The sequence below is a fragment of the Herpailurus yagouaroundi genome, unplaced genomic scaffold (genome assembly GCF_014898765.1).
Source record: "Herpailurus yagouaroundi ecotype Mexico unplaced genomic scaffold, PumYag 215, whole genome shotgun sequence".
Classification (NCBI taxonomy): domain Eukaryota; kingdom Metazoa; phylum Chordata; class Mammalia; order Carnivora; family Felidae; genus Herpailurus; species Herpailurus yagouaroundi.
In genome coordinates, this window is record NW_024412446.1 from 5,091,458 (window position 1) to 5,104,414 (window position 12,957).

Here is a 12,957-nt window from a genome sequence, read left to right on the forward strand (position 1 = left end):
TCTTCAACTATTTGAGAAATTTGAGCACCGCACCCCCCCATGGTGTCCCCTCCAAATCTCTCTTCCACCTGGAGGGGGGGGGCACTGGGGCAAGAGACCCCAGGTGTCGACCTGCATTCTCTGTAGTCCTGACCCATGTCTGATGAGTGACTCACTCTCCTGACTCATGCGTCGGCGTTAATGATCTCTCAGTCCAGCGGGACTGGAGAGGAAAAACCTGTTCCTGCCCCATTTGAACATCCTTGCTGGTTCCCTGTTGTACCACAGTGGATGTCCCACCTCCGTTGCCTGGTTTTTCAGCACAGGCCAAAGCTTGGGGCCGTGGGCTCTTCTACACTTCTCCAGACACTCCACGCTCTTTCCTACTTCCGTGCCATGCACACGCTGATCCTTCTACCTAAAAGGCTCAGCCCCCTCGCCCAGTCCCCATACCTCCTTGCTCACCTTGCAAACTCCTAGTTACACTTCAAGACCCATCGAAATATCATCTCCTCGCAAGACTGTGAGCTGCACCAACAGCTTCTGCCCATCCCTTCCTCAGTCCCGGATCTCCAGAAACACAGATGCACAGAACTGTGGGATTGGCAAAGTCCTCAGAGACCCACAGTAGTTTGCGACCCAGGGGTGGTTGGAAATGTGTGGGGCATTTTTTGGTTGCCATAGTGACAGGGCCTGCTGGTGGCATTTAAGGGGCAGGGGGCTGGGAATGCTAACTAGGAAGGATTGTCCATCCTGAAGGTCAATGGCAGCCCACCGAGAAACGCTGAGCCGCCTTCTGTTGGATGGGGAACCCAAGGCTCAGGGAGGGAAAAGCATCTTGTCAAGGTCATGTAGCACTTCGGGGCACCAAAGTGGTCCATGCACGCTCCCGCAGGGGAGCACTCCTGGGTGGTGGGCCTGAGGGTCCTCTGCGCCCGGCCCTGGCCACACCACCAATACCAGGGCCATTGTGGGACATGTGGCTGGGAATGCCCTCGAAGTTCCCACCAGCTGCTGCCCCTTCTCCTGCCCTGTGCTGGTGGCCAGATGGCTTGACGTGGCTGAGGATGTGCCTGGAATGTGGAGCCAGCGTCCCCCAGGGAGGGGAGAGCTGGGCTTGTGGACTGGGGCCAGAGTTCTACAATGACCGCGTCCAGCTGCGTGAACTCATCTAATCACTGAGAAAGCCACACTTGAGACTGGCGTCTGGGCACCAGTGACCACAACACTGCAGGGCCCATCCTGGCCACGGTGTTGGGGAGGGAGTCGCAAGATCTGGTGTCCCCCTGGGGCGCCTGGGTGGCTCCATCGGTTAAGTGTCCGACTTGAGCTCAGGTCATGATCTCACGGTCTGTGAGTTCGAGCCCCACATCAGGCTCTGTGCTGACAGCTCAGAGCCTGGAGCCTGCTTCGGATTCCGTGTCTCCCTCTCTCTCTGCCCCTCCCCTGTTCATGCTCTGTCTCTCTCTGTCTCAAAAATAAATAAACATTAAAAAAAACTAAAAAAAAGAAAGATTAAAGACCTGGTGTCCCCTAAATCAGCCCCCCAGCCCTCCTCCAAAAAAGTGGGGTTATTCTTCCTCTCTCCCACTCAGTCTGGGCCACCATGGACCCTTCCTATGGGCTGAAGGAACTTTTTTTAAAAACTAAAAGTTATACATTAAACCAGAAGTAACAATATAACAAATTGTCACATCCCTATCACTCGGCTCTGGCATCCAGGGACCCACGGCCCATCCCGCCCCATTCAGACCCTCCCCCCAGTCCACACCCCTCCTCCAGCATTATTTTGAGGCAGATGCAAAACATAACATCATTTCGCCCATGAATACGTCAGCGTATGTCTCTAAAAGGACTCTTTCTTACAAGCTAAACCATAACTACAAGACCACTATTACACCAAAAATATTAATAATTCTCAGTGTTGTCTTTTTCTTTTTAATTTTTTTAAGTGTTTATTTATTTTGAGAGAGAGCGCGCGCATGTGGGGAGGGGCAGAGAGAGAGGGAGACACGGAATCCCAAGCGGGCTCCAGGCTCTGAGCTGTCGGCACAGAGCCCGACGCGGGGCTCGAACCCACAAACTGTGAGATCATGACCTGAGCCGAAGTCGGACGCTTAGCCCACGGAGCCACCCAGGTGCACCCCCCCCCAATATTAGTAATTCTTAACGTTATCAAAGACCCAGTCAGTGTTCAAATGTCCAGTTGTTACATGATCGTTCTTTTTTCCTAATTGCTTTTTATTATAGTGTCAATTTTGATCCAGACGAGGTCTACACATTGTAATTGGCGGGTAAAGCTTTTGAGTTTCTTTGGGTCTAGAGTTTTGTTTTGCTTTTACGTATTCCCTGGAAGGAAGGAGTTGTCTTGTGACGTTTTGCTCATTGCTGCCCTGCGGTGTAGCTGAATATGTTCCTCTATCCTGTGCCTGTGACTTGGCAGTTAGAAGCAGAGGTTTGATCACATTCAAGTTTGCGGTGTTTTGTTTTTTTGTTTTTTGCTTTTGGCAAGACTACACCATTAGATGGTGTTGAGGTCTTCTGTCAGGAGGAACATGGTGTCTTTTCCTCTTTTTGTTGTATTGTTAGCAGCCGTTCAAGCAATTAATTTGTTAGGGACTGCAAAAATGGTATTATGTTTTGTATTTCATTCCTCCTGCATTTATTAGCTGGAATCTGTCTTTAGAAGAAGCGTACTCTTTCCTATTATTTGAGTCTATGTGAAAGAGACTTAAAAAGGGAGTCTCCATTCCCTCAGTGGAGCCTGGGGTAGGTGGTCCAGAGAGGGCAAGTGCCTCCCTCAAGGACACACAGCAAATTGGGAGCAAGGCCTGGAAACTGAAACCCAGGTGCTGTACCATACGCAGCACTGCTCTGGGGGCGGATGAAGGAGCAGGGAGGGCTGGGGGCTGGGAGTCAGAGGCTGCGATTTGAACCTGGGACCTGCCATTTATAAGCAGTGGGACCTTGGGCAGACCTTTCAGCCTTGATACTTCTCTGTAATGTGGGGATAACCCCACCTCCTTCATGCAGCCCAAGTTTGCCAAACTTTCAGCCCTCTGGAAGGAGCTTGGAGATGCCCATCCTGATCTCACAAGGTGGGCCACATTCACCAGCCATGCTCAGGTCCACGGTCTCTCACTTTAGCTTCCTGGGGCCGCTTCAGGACCTGCCTAAGGACCCTGCCCTGCCTCCCCACCGGAGGAGGCTTTCTCAGGAGGCTCAGGCCTCTATCAGCCATGAGCTCAGCACTGACCCCAGAATTGTGGAGATTATGAATTTCCCCTTCTGGGCACAGGTCCAGGGTGACTGCTCAGGTCACAGGCCCGCAAAGCCAGCCCTGGACGAGCTCTGTCTCCCTGGCCCATGGATAGATCTCATCCAGTTCAACCAAATTTGAGTAAGCTGGGCCCTGTTGGCCATCACCAACACAAACCCCAGTGCAGTGAGCTTCAGTTAAGAGGAGGGGGTAAACAGTAAACAGGATTTAACGATTATAGTCATGTAAATGCAGTTTCGTGGCTTTCAATCCTTTGAGTCACCAGGTGGACAAAGCAGTGAAAACTCTCCACTTTGGTTGAGAAGGAGGTAGGAGGGTCAGCGAGCTAAGGCTATAGCTATAGGCTATAAAAAAATAGCCAGACATGGAAAGGCAAACTAAACTCCACCAAACTGGGAGCTGGGAGTTCCCCCAAACTCCACCACACTGGGAGCTCTGGAGTCTGACGCTTACAGTTCACGATCCAAGGGGAAAACTCAGAATATTCCAGGGAAGGACTCTGATTGGATCAGGTGTCCGCTTCTTGGGCCAATCCAAGACGTGCTGAACTGTGATTGGCTTCACCAGGGTCACGTGCCCCCCCTGGTTGCCAGGACTGCTGAAATACCCCAGGGCCAGGTAGAGCCGTGGAGGAGAGGTTCTCCAGGAAAGGGTGGGGCTTAGCGAAAGAAAGGGAGAAAGGATGCTGGGGGACCAAGCCAACTGGTAACCCATGATGCTGAGATTCCCATGGGCCAGCCCAGTACAGGGTACAAGGTGTGGAAGGCATGGAGTTGACTGCAACATGTCACTCCTACTGGGAGTCAGGATGGGAGATGCAGATAAGGAAACCAATAGCTGTTACCCCAGGGAGAGCGTGGAAAAGCCACAATGCTAATTACACAAGGATCTGTGGGAACCAGCTGACAACCTGCACTGCCATGGGCATCCAGAAGTCTTATCAATGCCAAAGGCCCCCCAGGGACTCCCAGCTACAGCGCAGTGACTTGGGTCCGGATCCTATTTCTGCCCAGGGAAGAATCTTCCCCTCTCTGAGCCTGTTTCTCCACCAGTAGAATGGGATGATTATTCCAATGTAGATTAGATTGGTTTGGGAGGCCAGAGTACAGAACTTGGCACATAGTAGGCAACTCTCTATCTTCCCAGAGTCCCAGGGCCACCTACCTACATTGCCAGCTTTTTAAAGATAAACTGATTAGTGCCAGCTTAGCTTAAAACCAGAAGATACTCTTTAGAGTTGTTTCATGATCTGGTCTGCAGAATACCAGTTAATTATCCAAATGCCAACAATTACGTAATTGTCCCCAAATTGTCAATGTATATCCCCACTAAAACAGAAGCTCCCTGAAGGCAGACAAAGCATTATCCATTTTTGCACCTCTCTGGCACCTAGCATAATGGACACTTCCCCGCACCCCAGTTTTATTGAGGGGTAATTAGCGCACAACACTCTAAAATTTTTTTCGATGTTTATTTTTGAGAGAGAGAGAGAGAGACAGACAGACAGTGTGCGAGCAGGGGAGAGGCAGAGAGCGCCGCAGACACAGAATCTGAAACAGACTCCAAGTTCTGAGCCGTCAGCACAGAGCCCGATGAAGGGCTCGAACTTCTATGGATTCTGTGTCTCCCTCTCTCTCTGCCCCTCCCCCACTTGCTCTCTGTCTCTGTCTCTCTCTCTTGAAAATAAATAAACATTAAAAGATTGTTTTTTTAATATGAAACTTATTGTCTAATTGGCTTCCATACAACACCCAGGGCTCCTCCCGACAGGTGCCCTCCTCAGTGCCCATCACCCACCTTCCCCTCCCCCCCACCCCACATCAACCCTCAGTTTATTCTCAGTTTTTAAGAGTCTCTTATGGTTTGCCTCCCTCCCTCCCCCTTTTTTTTTTCCTTCCCCTCCTCCGTGGTCTTCTGTTAAATTTCTCAGGATCCACAGAAGGATGAAAACATATGGTATCTGTCTTTCTCTGCCTGACTTATTTCACTTAGCATAACACTCTCCAGTTCCAACCACATTGCTACAAAAAGGCCATATTTCATTCTTTCTCACTGCCAAGTAGTATTCCATAAAAAATTGTTTTAAACAAAAACCAATAATAAAAAAATAAATAAGAGCTTGAGGTGTATAGGCATATATTGTAAAATGATTACCACAGTAAGCTTAGTGTACATACATCATCTCCTGTAGAGACAAAAAGAAAAAAAGAGAAATACATGGTTTTTTTTCCTTGTGATGACAAGAACTCGTAGGACCTACTCTCTTAACTTTCAGATACACCAGACCGCAGTGTGAACTATCGTCATGTACATTACATCCCCAGTACTTACTCATCTTATTGCCGGAAGTGTGTACCTTTCCTTTTGAACACCTTCATCCCCTCCCCCATCCCCTCCCCCATCTCTGGTAACCACAGATCGGATCTCTTTTTCTATGAGTTTGTTTTTTTAGATTCTACATATAAGTGAAATCATACAGTATTTGTCTTTCTCTGACTTGTTTCACTTATTATAATGCCTTCAATGTCCGTCCACATTGTCACAGACAGCAAGATTTCCTTCTTTTTTATGGCTGATAATCCGTGTGTGTGTGTGTGTGTGTGTGTGCATGTCTGTGTATCAAATTTTCTTTATCATCAGTCGACACTTAGATTATGTCCATGTCTTGGCTATTTTAAACAATGCTGCTATGGACATAGGGGGTGCATATATGCTTTTGACATAGTGTTTTCATTTTCTTCTGATATATTCCTGAAAATGGAATGGCTGGAGCATTTTTAAATTTGGGGGGGGCGTGTAGATTTAAAATTTTAAATTTAGGGTGGCTCAGTCCGTTGGGCGTCTGACTTCAGCTCAGGTCATGGTCTTAACGGTCCAGGAGTTGAATCCCGCGTCGGGCTCTGTGCTGACAGCCAGGAGCCTGGAGCTGGCTTCGGATTCTGTGTCTCCCTCTCTCTCTGCCCCTCCCCCACTCGTGCTCTGTCTCTCAAAAATAAACATTTAGGAAAAAGTTTTAAAAATGTATTATTATTATTGAAGTATAGTTGACATATTTGACATTATATTAGTTTCAGGGGTGGCATAGTGATTCAACATTCTATACGTTACTCAAAGCTTCACCATGATAAGTAGAGTCACCACCTGTCACCATGCAACATTATTACAATATCATTGACTCTATTTCCTACGCTGTATTTTCATCTCTATGGTTTACTGATTTCGTAACTAGTTTATACCTCTTGATCCCCTTCACCTCCTTCACCCAGCCCCACTTCCCTTCTGGAAACCACTGGTTTGTTTTCTGTATTTAAGAGTCTGATTGTTTTTTGGTTGGTTTGTTCATTTGCTTTTAGATTTGACCTCTAAGTGAAGTCATATGATACTTGTCTTTGTCTGACTTATTTCACTTAGCATAACACCCTGTAGGGTCCGTCCATGTTGTCACAAGTGACAAGATTTCATTCTTTTTTTATGGGCAATACTCCATTGTATGCATACACACCACATCTTCTTTATCCATTCATCTATTGATGGACACTTAAGTCGCTTCCGTATCTTGGCTATTGTAAATAATGCTGCAATAAACACAGGGGTGCGTGTAGCTTTTCAAACTATTTTTGTTTTCTTTGGGTGAATGCCCAGTAGTGGAATTACTGCATCATATGCGATCTCTCTTTTTAACTTTTTGATAAGCCTCCATTCTGTTCTCCTTAGTGACTGCACCCGTTCACAATCCCCCTTTCCCCACATCCTCACTGGCATCGATCATCTCGTCTTCTTGATACTTGCCATTCTGACAGGTGTGAGGTGTTCTCTCATTGTGGTTTTGACTTGCGTTTCCCTGATGATGAGAGATGTTGGGCACCTTTTCATGTACCTGTTGACCATTTGCACATCTTCTCTGGAAAAATGTCTCTTCAGGCCCTTTGCCCATTTAAAAAAATTTTTTTTAACGTTTTTTTAATTTATTTTTGAGACGGAGAGAGACAGAGCATGAACGGGGGAGGGGCAGAAAGAGGGGGAGACACAGAATTGGAAGCAGGCTCCAGGCTCTGAGCCATCAGCCCAGAGCCCGACGTGGGGCTCGAACCCACGGACCGCGAGATCGTGACCTGAGCTGAAGTCGGACGCTCAACCGACTGAGCCACCCAGGCGCCCCCCTTTGCCCATTTTTAAATTAAACTACTTGTTTTTTTTCACTACTGAGTTGCATGCATTCTTTATATATGTTGGATATTAACTCCTTATCAGATAGGATGTGTGAATGTTTTTTCCCATTCTGTAGGGTGTCTTTCGGTGTTGTCGATAATTTCTTTTGTGCAGAAGCTTTTCGTTTGATGTACTCCTTCTTGTTTTTTATTTTGTTGCTTGCGCTTTAGGTGTTACATCCAAGAAATTATTGCCAAGACCTATATCAAGGAGCTTTTCCCTGTGTTTTCTTCTGGGTGTTTTAGGGCTTCTGGCCTTAGAGTGAAGTCTTTAAACCATGTGAGTTACTGGTTGTAACTGTTTGTGAGCCGCCAATAGGGGCTTGATCTCACAACCGTGAGATTATGACCTAAGCAGAAATCAAGAGTCTGACTCTTGGCCGACTGAGCCACCCAGGCGTCCCGTATAACGATCACTTTTTTTTTTTTTCAACGTTTATTTATTTTTGGGAGAGAGACAGAGCATGAACGGGGGAGGGGCAGAGAGAGAGGGAGACACAGAATCGGAAACAGGCTCCAGGCTCCGAGCCATCAGCCCAGAGCCCGATGCGGGGCTCGAACTCACGGACCGCGAGATCGTGACCTGGCTGAAGTCGGACGCTCAACCGACTGCGCCACCCAGGCGCCCCTAACGATCACTTTTAATAAAGGGTTTTAAAAACACTCTCTGAACAGATATGGGGGTGAATGAGGTCTGTGGAAACAACAGACCAGTTTGCCAAGATGGTCTCCTGGAGGACACCCGGGTGGGTTTGCACGTGGGCCAAGGACAAGCAAGGAGTGCAAATGTGTTCCTGGCGTGGGAGTTGGAAGGCAGGGCACAATGGAGGCGGTAGGGGGCGATAAGCCTACTTCACTTTTCATTCAGCAGATGTCCCTTAGCCCACCTACCCTGCAGCACCCACCAGTTCCCTGAGACACGAATCCCACCCCCCTCAGGAAGCTGATATCCAGGGTATAATGTACGCAGGGCAGCAGTATCCCCCCGAGGGAACCTGGCCCAGGCATCCCCATGGCTGCGTCTTCCTGATAATGTGTTTGTAATAATAACAATAATGTTAATTGCAGTAACAGCAGCAGTTATACAGAGAACCTACTGGATTAGTGAAGACCACTTCAGTTTTAAGCAATAGAAAACCCAAACTGGCTTATGTAAATAAAAAAAAATTTGGTTGGTGTGTTCATTCCTAAAAATAGCAGGGGTTATGGCATGACTGGATCCAGGAGCTCCAAAGACATCATCAGCATTCTGTGTCCTGCTCCACCTCCTGGCTCCGCTGTCTTCTGACATCATTCTTAAGTAGTAAAAATGGCCTCTCGCAGCTCCAAGCTAATGATCTCAGCAAAGAGCAAGCACCTCTTTCCTTACTGTTCCAGAAACTTCAGGACACTGTTACAAGGACCAGTCCAACTTGGGTCTCATGCCCAGGCATGAGCCGATATTTGAGGTCAGTATTGGGAGGTGCTGATTGGCCTGGGTCTGGTGACAGGCTTGGGAATAGGGTGGGGAATAGCCCTATTTACTCAGTAGGGACTGAGAACGGAGGAGGGGGGTTTTCAAGAGAGAGCGGGGCCGTAACTGGAAGAGGTGACGTTGAACTGGGCTGCTCAACAATGGCGTCTACACCTACGATGTGCCAGGCACAAAACTAAGGGTCAGTTAAACCTCTCAACGAACGGTCCTATGTGGTGAGACCATTCTTGTTCCCATTTTACAGATGGGGAAGGTGGTCAGAGAGGCCAAGTACCTTGCCAGTATCACATACGAGCAAGTGGGGGAATCAAGGAACATGAACTCTTCACTACCGGACGGAGGTCAGTGGGGGAGACCACAGGCTATGAACTTCACAGGGGAGGTCAGAGAAGATGCGACTGATTAAACCCAGTGAACAGGTGTGTGCGGGGGAGTTAAGGGGGAATGAGCTGATGAACTTGGCACTGTCCTTGTCCCCTACCTGTTTTCCGTCTTCAGGGCAATGACGTAATGCCTCTTTCTCTTGTTCAGCGTTCACTGAAGCAGTTGTAGTGCAGACCCAGGAGCCAGACTGTGTTCCCCAGAAAACGGAGCACTGATAACTTAGAGGTAGAACTTCAAGGTAGAGAGAGGGGAGGTAGAGAAGTTTGGGAAGAAATGCGAGGTGATGTGTAACCACACGGTCGCTGCTTTGTAACAGACCACACAAGGAAAACGTGCCTCCAATGGTCCAAGGGAGGGAGGAGAGGCACTTAGGCCCCCATCGCACGTCCTGTGGCTCAAAGTATGGGAACTGACTCCCTGTGTGCTTAAGGGTTGCATTGGTGGCCCCTTCGGTGGCCATTCGGGAGCCAGACCCTTTACCCTGGGATGTGGCCTGGGAGGGGTCAGCTTCAGTTGTGGCACAGCCATGGTAGAAACAGAGCAAGCAGCCAGGAGTCTGGTGCACAGGAGGCAGATAGAATCTTCAGGGGCACACAAGATACATGCGAGGCACCCACATTCCAGGTGTGATACAGCTGCAGCTCTGTGCCTCAGTTTCCCTCACAGTAAAGTGAGGACAACAGTACCTCCCCTAGGGTTGTTGAGAGGATAGGAGATCGTGCGTGTAAAACACTTAGCAGTGGCTGTCCCTGCCTCCCTGGAGGTGAACTGGACTGGCCATTCGTTGACTGCCTGGAGAACTTGGGAGAAGCTTCGCTGAAGGGTGAGGTCCTGGCTCAGCTGTATTAGCCAGGACTCCCAGTGCAGGTGGCTCCGTTGAAGGAGAGGAAGGCCCAAAGATGCATCTGGCTTCCAGACAGCTGGACCTAGGGATGACCCTGAGTCTGGATCTAGGGAGTTGACCCCTGTTGCATTCACAACAGGCACTTGACCTCCAAGGGCTGACCTCAGTAGGAGAAGACCAGAAGGCAGAGATTGGGCGGGAGCACCTGTGAGAGGAGAGGCTGGACTAAGGGCTTACCCACTTGTCATCCTCCGACTTCTGAGACGGCTCCGTGATTGGTCCCGAGCCCAAAAAATCAGGTCTCCAGTTTGGGCCGGAGCAATTGCAACGGTAAATCTTCAAACAGGCTTGCTCAGTGATTGTCAGCTCATGTAGTTCTGGGTGCATCTTTATGTTTGGGGAAGCAGAGTCTGCCTTCCTGAATGCAGTCTGTTTGAGATACGGTCTCTAACGGTGGAATCCACAGGGGGAAAAACAAGGGCCACACAAAGGTGAGGCACACGGCTGTAACTCATCTTGACCGTCCCTCCTGGCCACGACGTTCTTGAGCACAAGAGTCCACGAGCTCCCAACCCAAGCAGTCCAAGGTCATTTATTAAGGAACACCCAGATACCTGTGCTACGTAACTGCCCTACTCGTGTTCCCCGTGCGAGCCGCAGGACCCATCAGCTGTGTGACCTTGGGTAAGTCAGTCTACCTCTCTGACCCTTAGTCTTCTCCGCTGTAAAATGAGACTGATGTCTAGGCACAAAAATGGAAACATAGGCACACACCAAGACTTGCGTTCAATGTCCAAACAGCTTATTAAAAAAAAAAAAATTAAGTTTATTTATTTTGAGAAAGAGCCCGAGAAGGGGAGGGGCAGAGAGAGAGAGAATCCGAAGCAGGCTCTGTTCTGTTGGCACAGAGCTCAACACGGGGCTTGGAACCCACAAACCGTTGAGTTCATACCTGAGCAGAGATTGCGACGCTTCACTGACTGAGCCACCCAGGCGCCCCGATGTTCAAAACAGCTTTATTCGTGATAGTCAAAATCTGGAAATCGCTTAAATGTCCATCATCGGATAAACGGCTAAGCCAACTGTGGCACATTCATACGGTGGAATTCTTCCCAGAAATAAGGAATGAACTACTTAGGCACACAACATGGGTGCATCTCAAAGACCTGCTGAATAAAAGAAGCCAGACACAGAAGAGTAAACACTAAATGATAATATTTATATGAAGTTCTAGAAAGGCAAAATTAATCTCTACAACAAAGGCAGGTCAGTGGTTGTTCAGGGTAAAGGACTATAAAGGGGAATAAGAACTTGAAATGTTCTACATCTCGACTGCAGTGGTAGTTACCTGGGTGTACACATTTGATAAAATTTAGGACTTGAGCACTTCGAATGGGTAGATTTTATTGCATGCAAAGTATACCTCAGAGTTGATTTTTTTTTCTTAATGAGACCAAAGAAAAACACTGTTTTATTAGGCTCCTTTCTATGACAGAAACCCCACTTAGGATAATTTTAGCACAGAAGAAATGCATTGGCTCAAATAATCGGGTTAATCCAGGAGTAGAGTTAGCTTCAGGCATGGCTCAATCCAGGGGCTTATGGATATCTGCACAGCATATTCTCTCCATCTCTGAGCTTTTTCTTCTTTGTTGGCTTTGACCTCGAGCAGGGAACAGGATGGCCACCAGCAGTTCCACCAGCCTGGCAAATCTCACAAAAAAGCAAATGCCTCTTTCCCCGTAGCTGCTGCAAAACCACCAAGGGAAGTCTCCGTGTGTGTCCGGGGATCCATGCTTGCCTCTAAAGTCGAGGTCGGGGAGAAGTGGTCTTCTGAGGAGGCGTTACCCAAAGTAAGGGCCGTGGACTCTGAGTAGGGACAGCTGACAGACGGCCATTACATTTCTCCATATACCCAAGGGGTGGTGTTATCACCCCTTCCTACCTCCAGACACCTCTGCAGTGGCCGGGCCTCAGGAACAGGGCCCAAACTCATTCAAGGCTCAAGTGTGCTTGGCTTCGACGTCACGGGCCTGCCTGTTAGTTAGATACAAGAGTCCAAACAGAAAGCGAGCACTAATCTCTTCCCCACCAGCCAAGGCAAACAGAAGGCCCTTCCTGCCTGTGCTGGGCTGTCTGCACCCAAGGAGGCTGGCGGGGGAGGGAGGAGCTCGGCCGCAGCTACTCTGGCCCGGGCCCAGAGGGAACGCCTTGGAGTTGACGGCGTCTGGACTTGCAGGACGAGCATCAAGGAGGGGAAGGAGTCCTCCCTGGGCTCTGGGTCTCGGCGGGCCCGGCCAGAGAGGAATGCAGCGTCTCAAGCCAGAACCACGATCCCTATGGGGTCCGGCCAGGGCAGGACAGCCAGAGAGGAAGCGGAAGGAAAGGTCACCTTTGTAGAGATAAGGACGGAAGGCACCCTCCGACACACTGAGACCCAGACCTCACTTCTGGAGCAGTGCACCTACATTAAGGGAGCATCTTCTCTGTGCCAGACGTCTCCCAGGGCTCTCTGTGGAAGTGTCCTCCTGGAAGGGGAGAGAAGGGGAAAACAATGACTTCATTTTTTGCATTCGGAAGCCTTGTATTCAGACACATTTCTAAAGGGCACTCTTATGCCCATCAAACAAATGAGGTAACAGACTCAGAGATGGGGGGCTTTACCCAAGGCTCCCAGCTAAGTGCCCCTGATCAGACTCCTGGGCCAAGGCTTATCCTTCCCCTCTCCCCAGCTCCAGGAGCTCAAAGCTCTTGCCTCTGCCTGGCTGTGAGTTGAACTGAGGTTATT

At 49.0% G+C, this 12,957-nt stretch overlaps 1 long non-coding RNA gene across 1 annotated transcript; it reads left to right on the forward strand.

Moving 5' to 3' along the window:
* Nucleotides 1-8,514: 8,514 nt before the first annotated feature.
* Nucleotides 8,515-10,828, forward strand: LOC121017377 (uncharacterized). Its single transcript, XR_005784736.1, has 3 exons — nucleotides 8,515-8,915; nucleotides 9,186-9,282; nucleotides 10,636-10,828. It is a non-coding gene; the product is annotated as an uncharacterized LOC121017377 (long non-coding RNA).
* The last annotated feature ends 2,129 nt before the right edge of the window (nucleotides 10,829-12,957 follow it).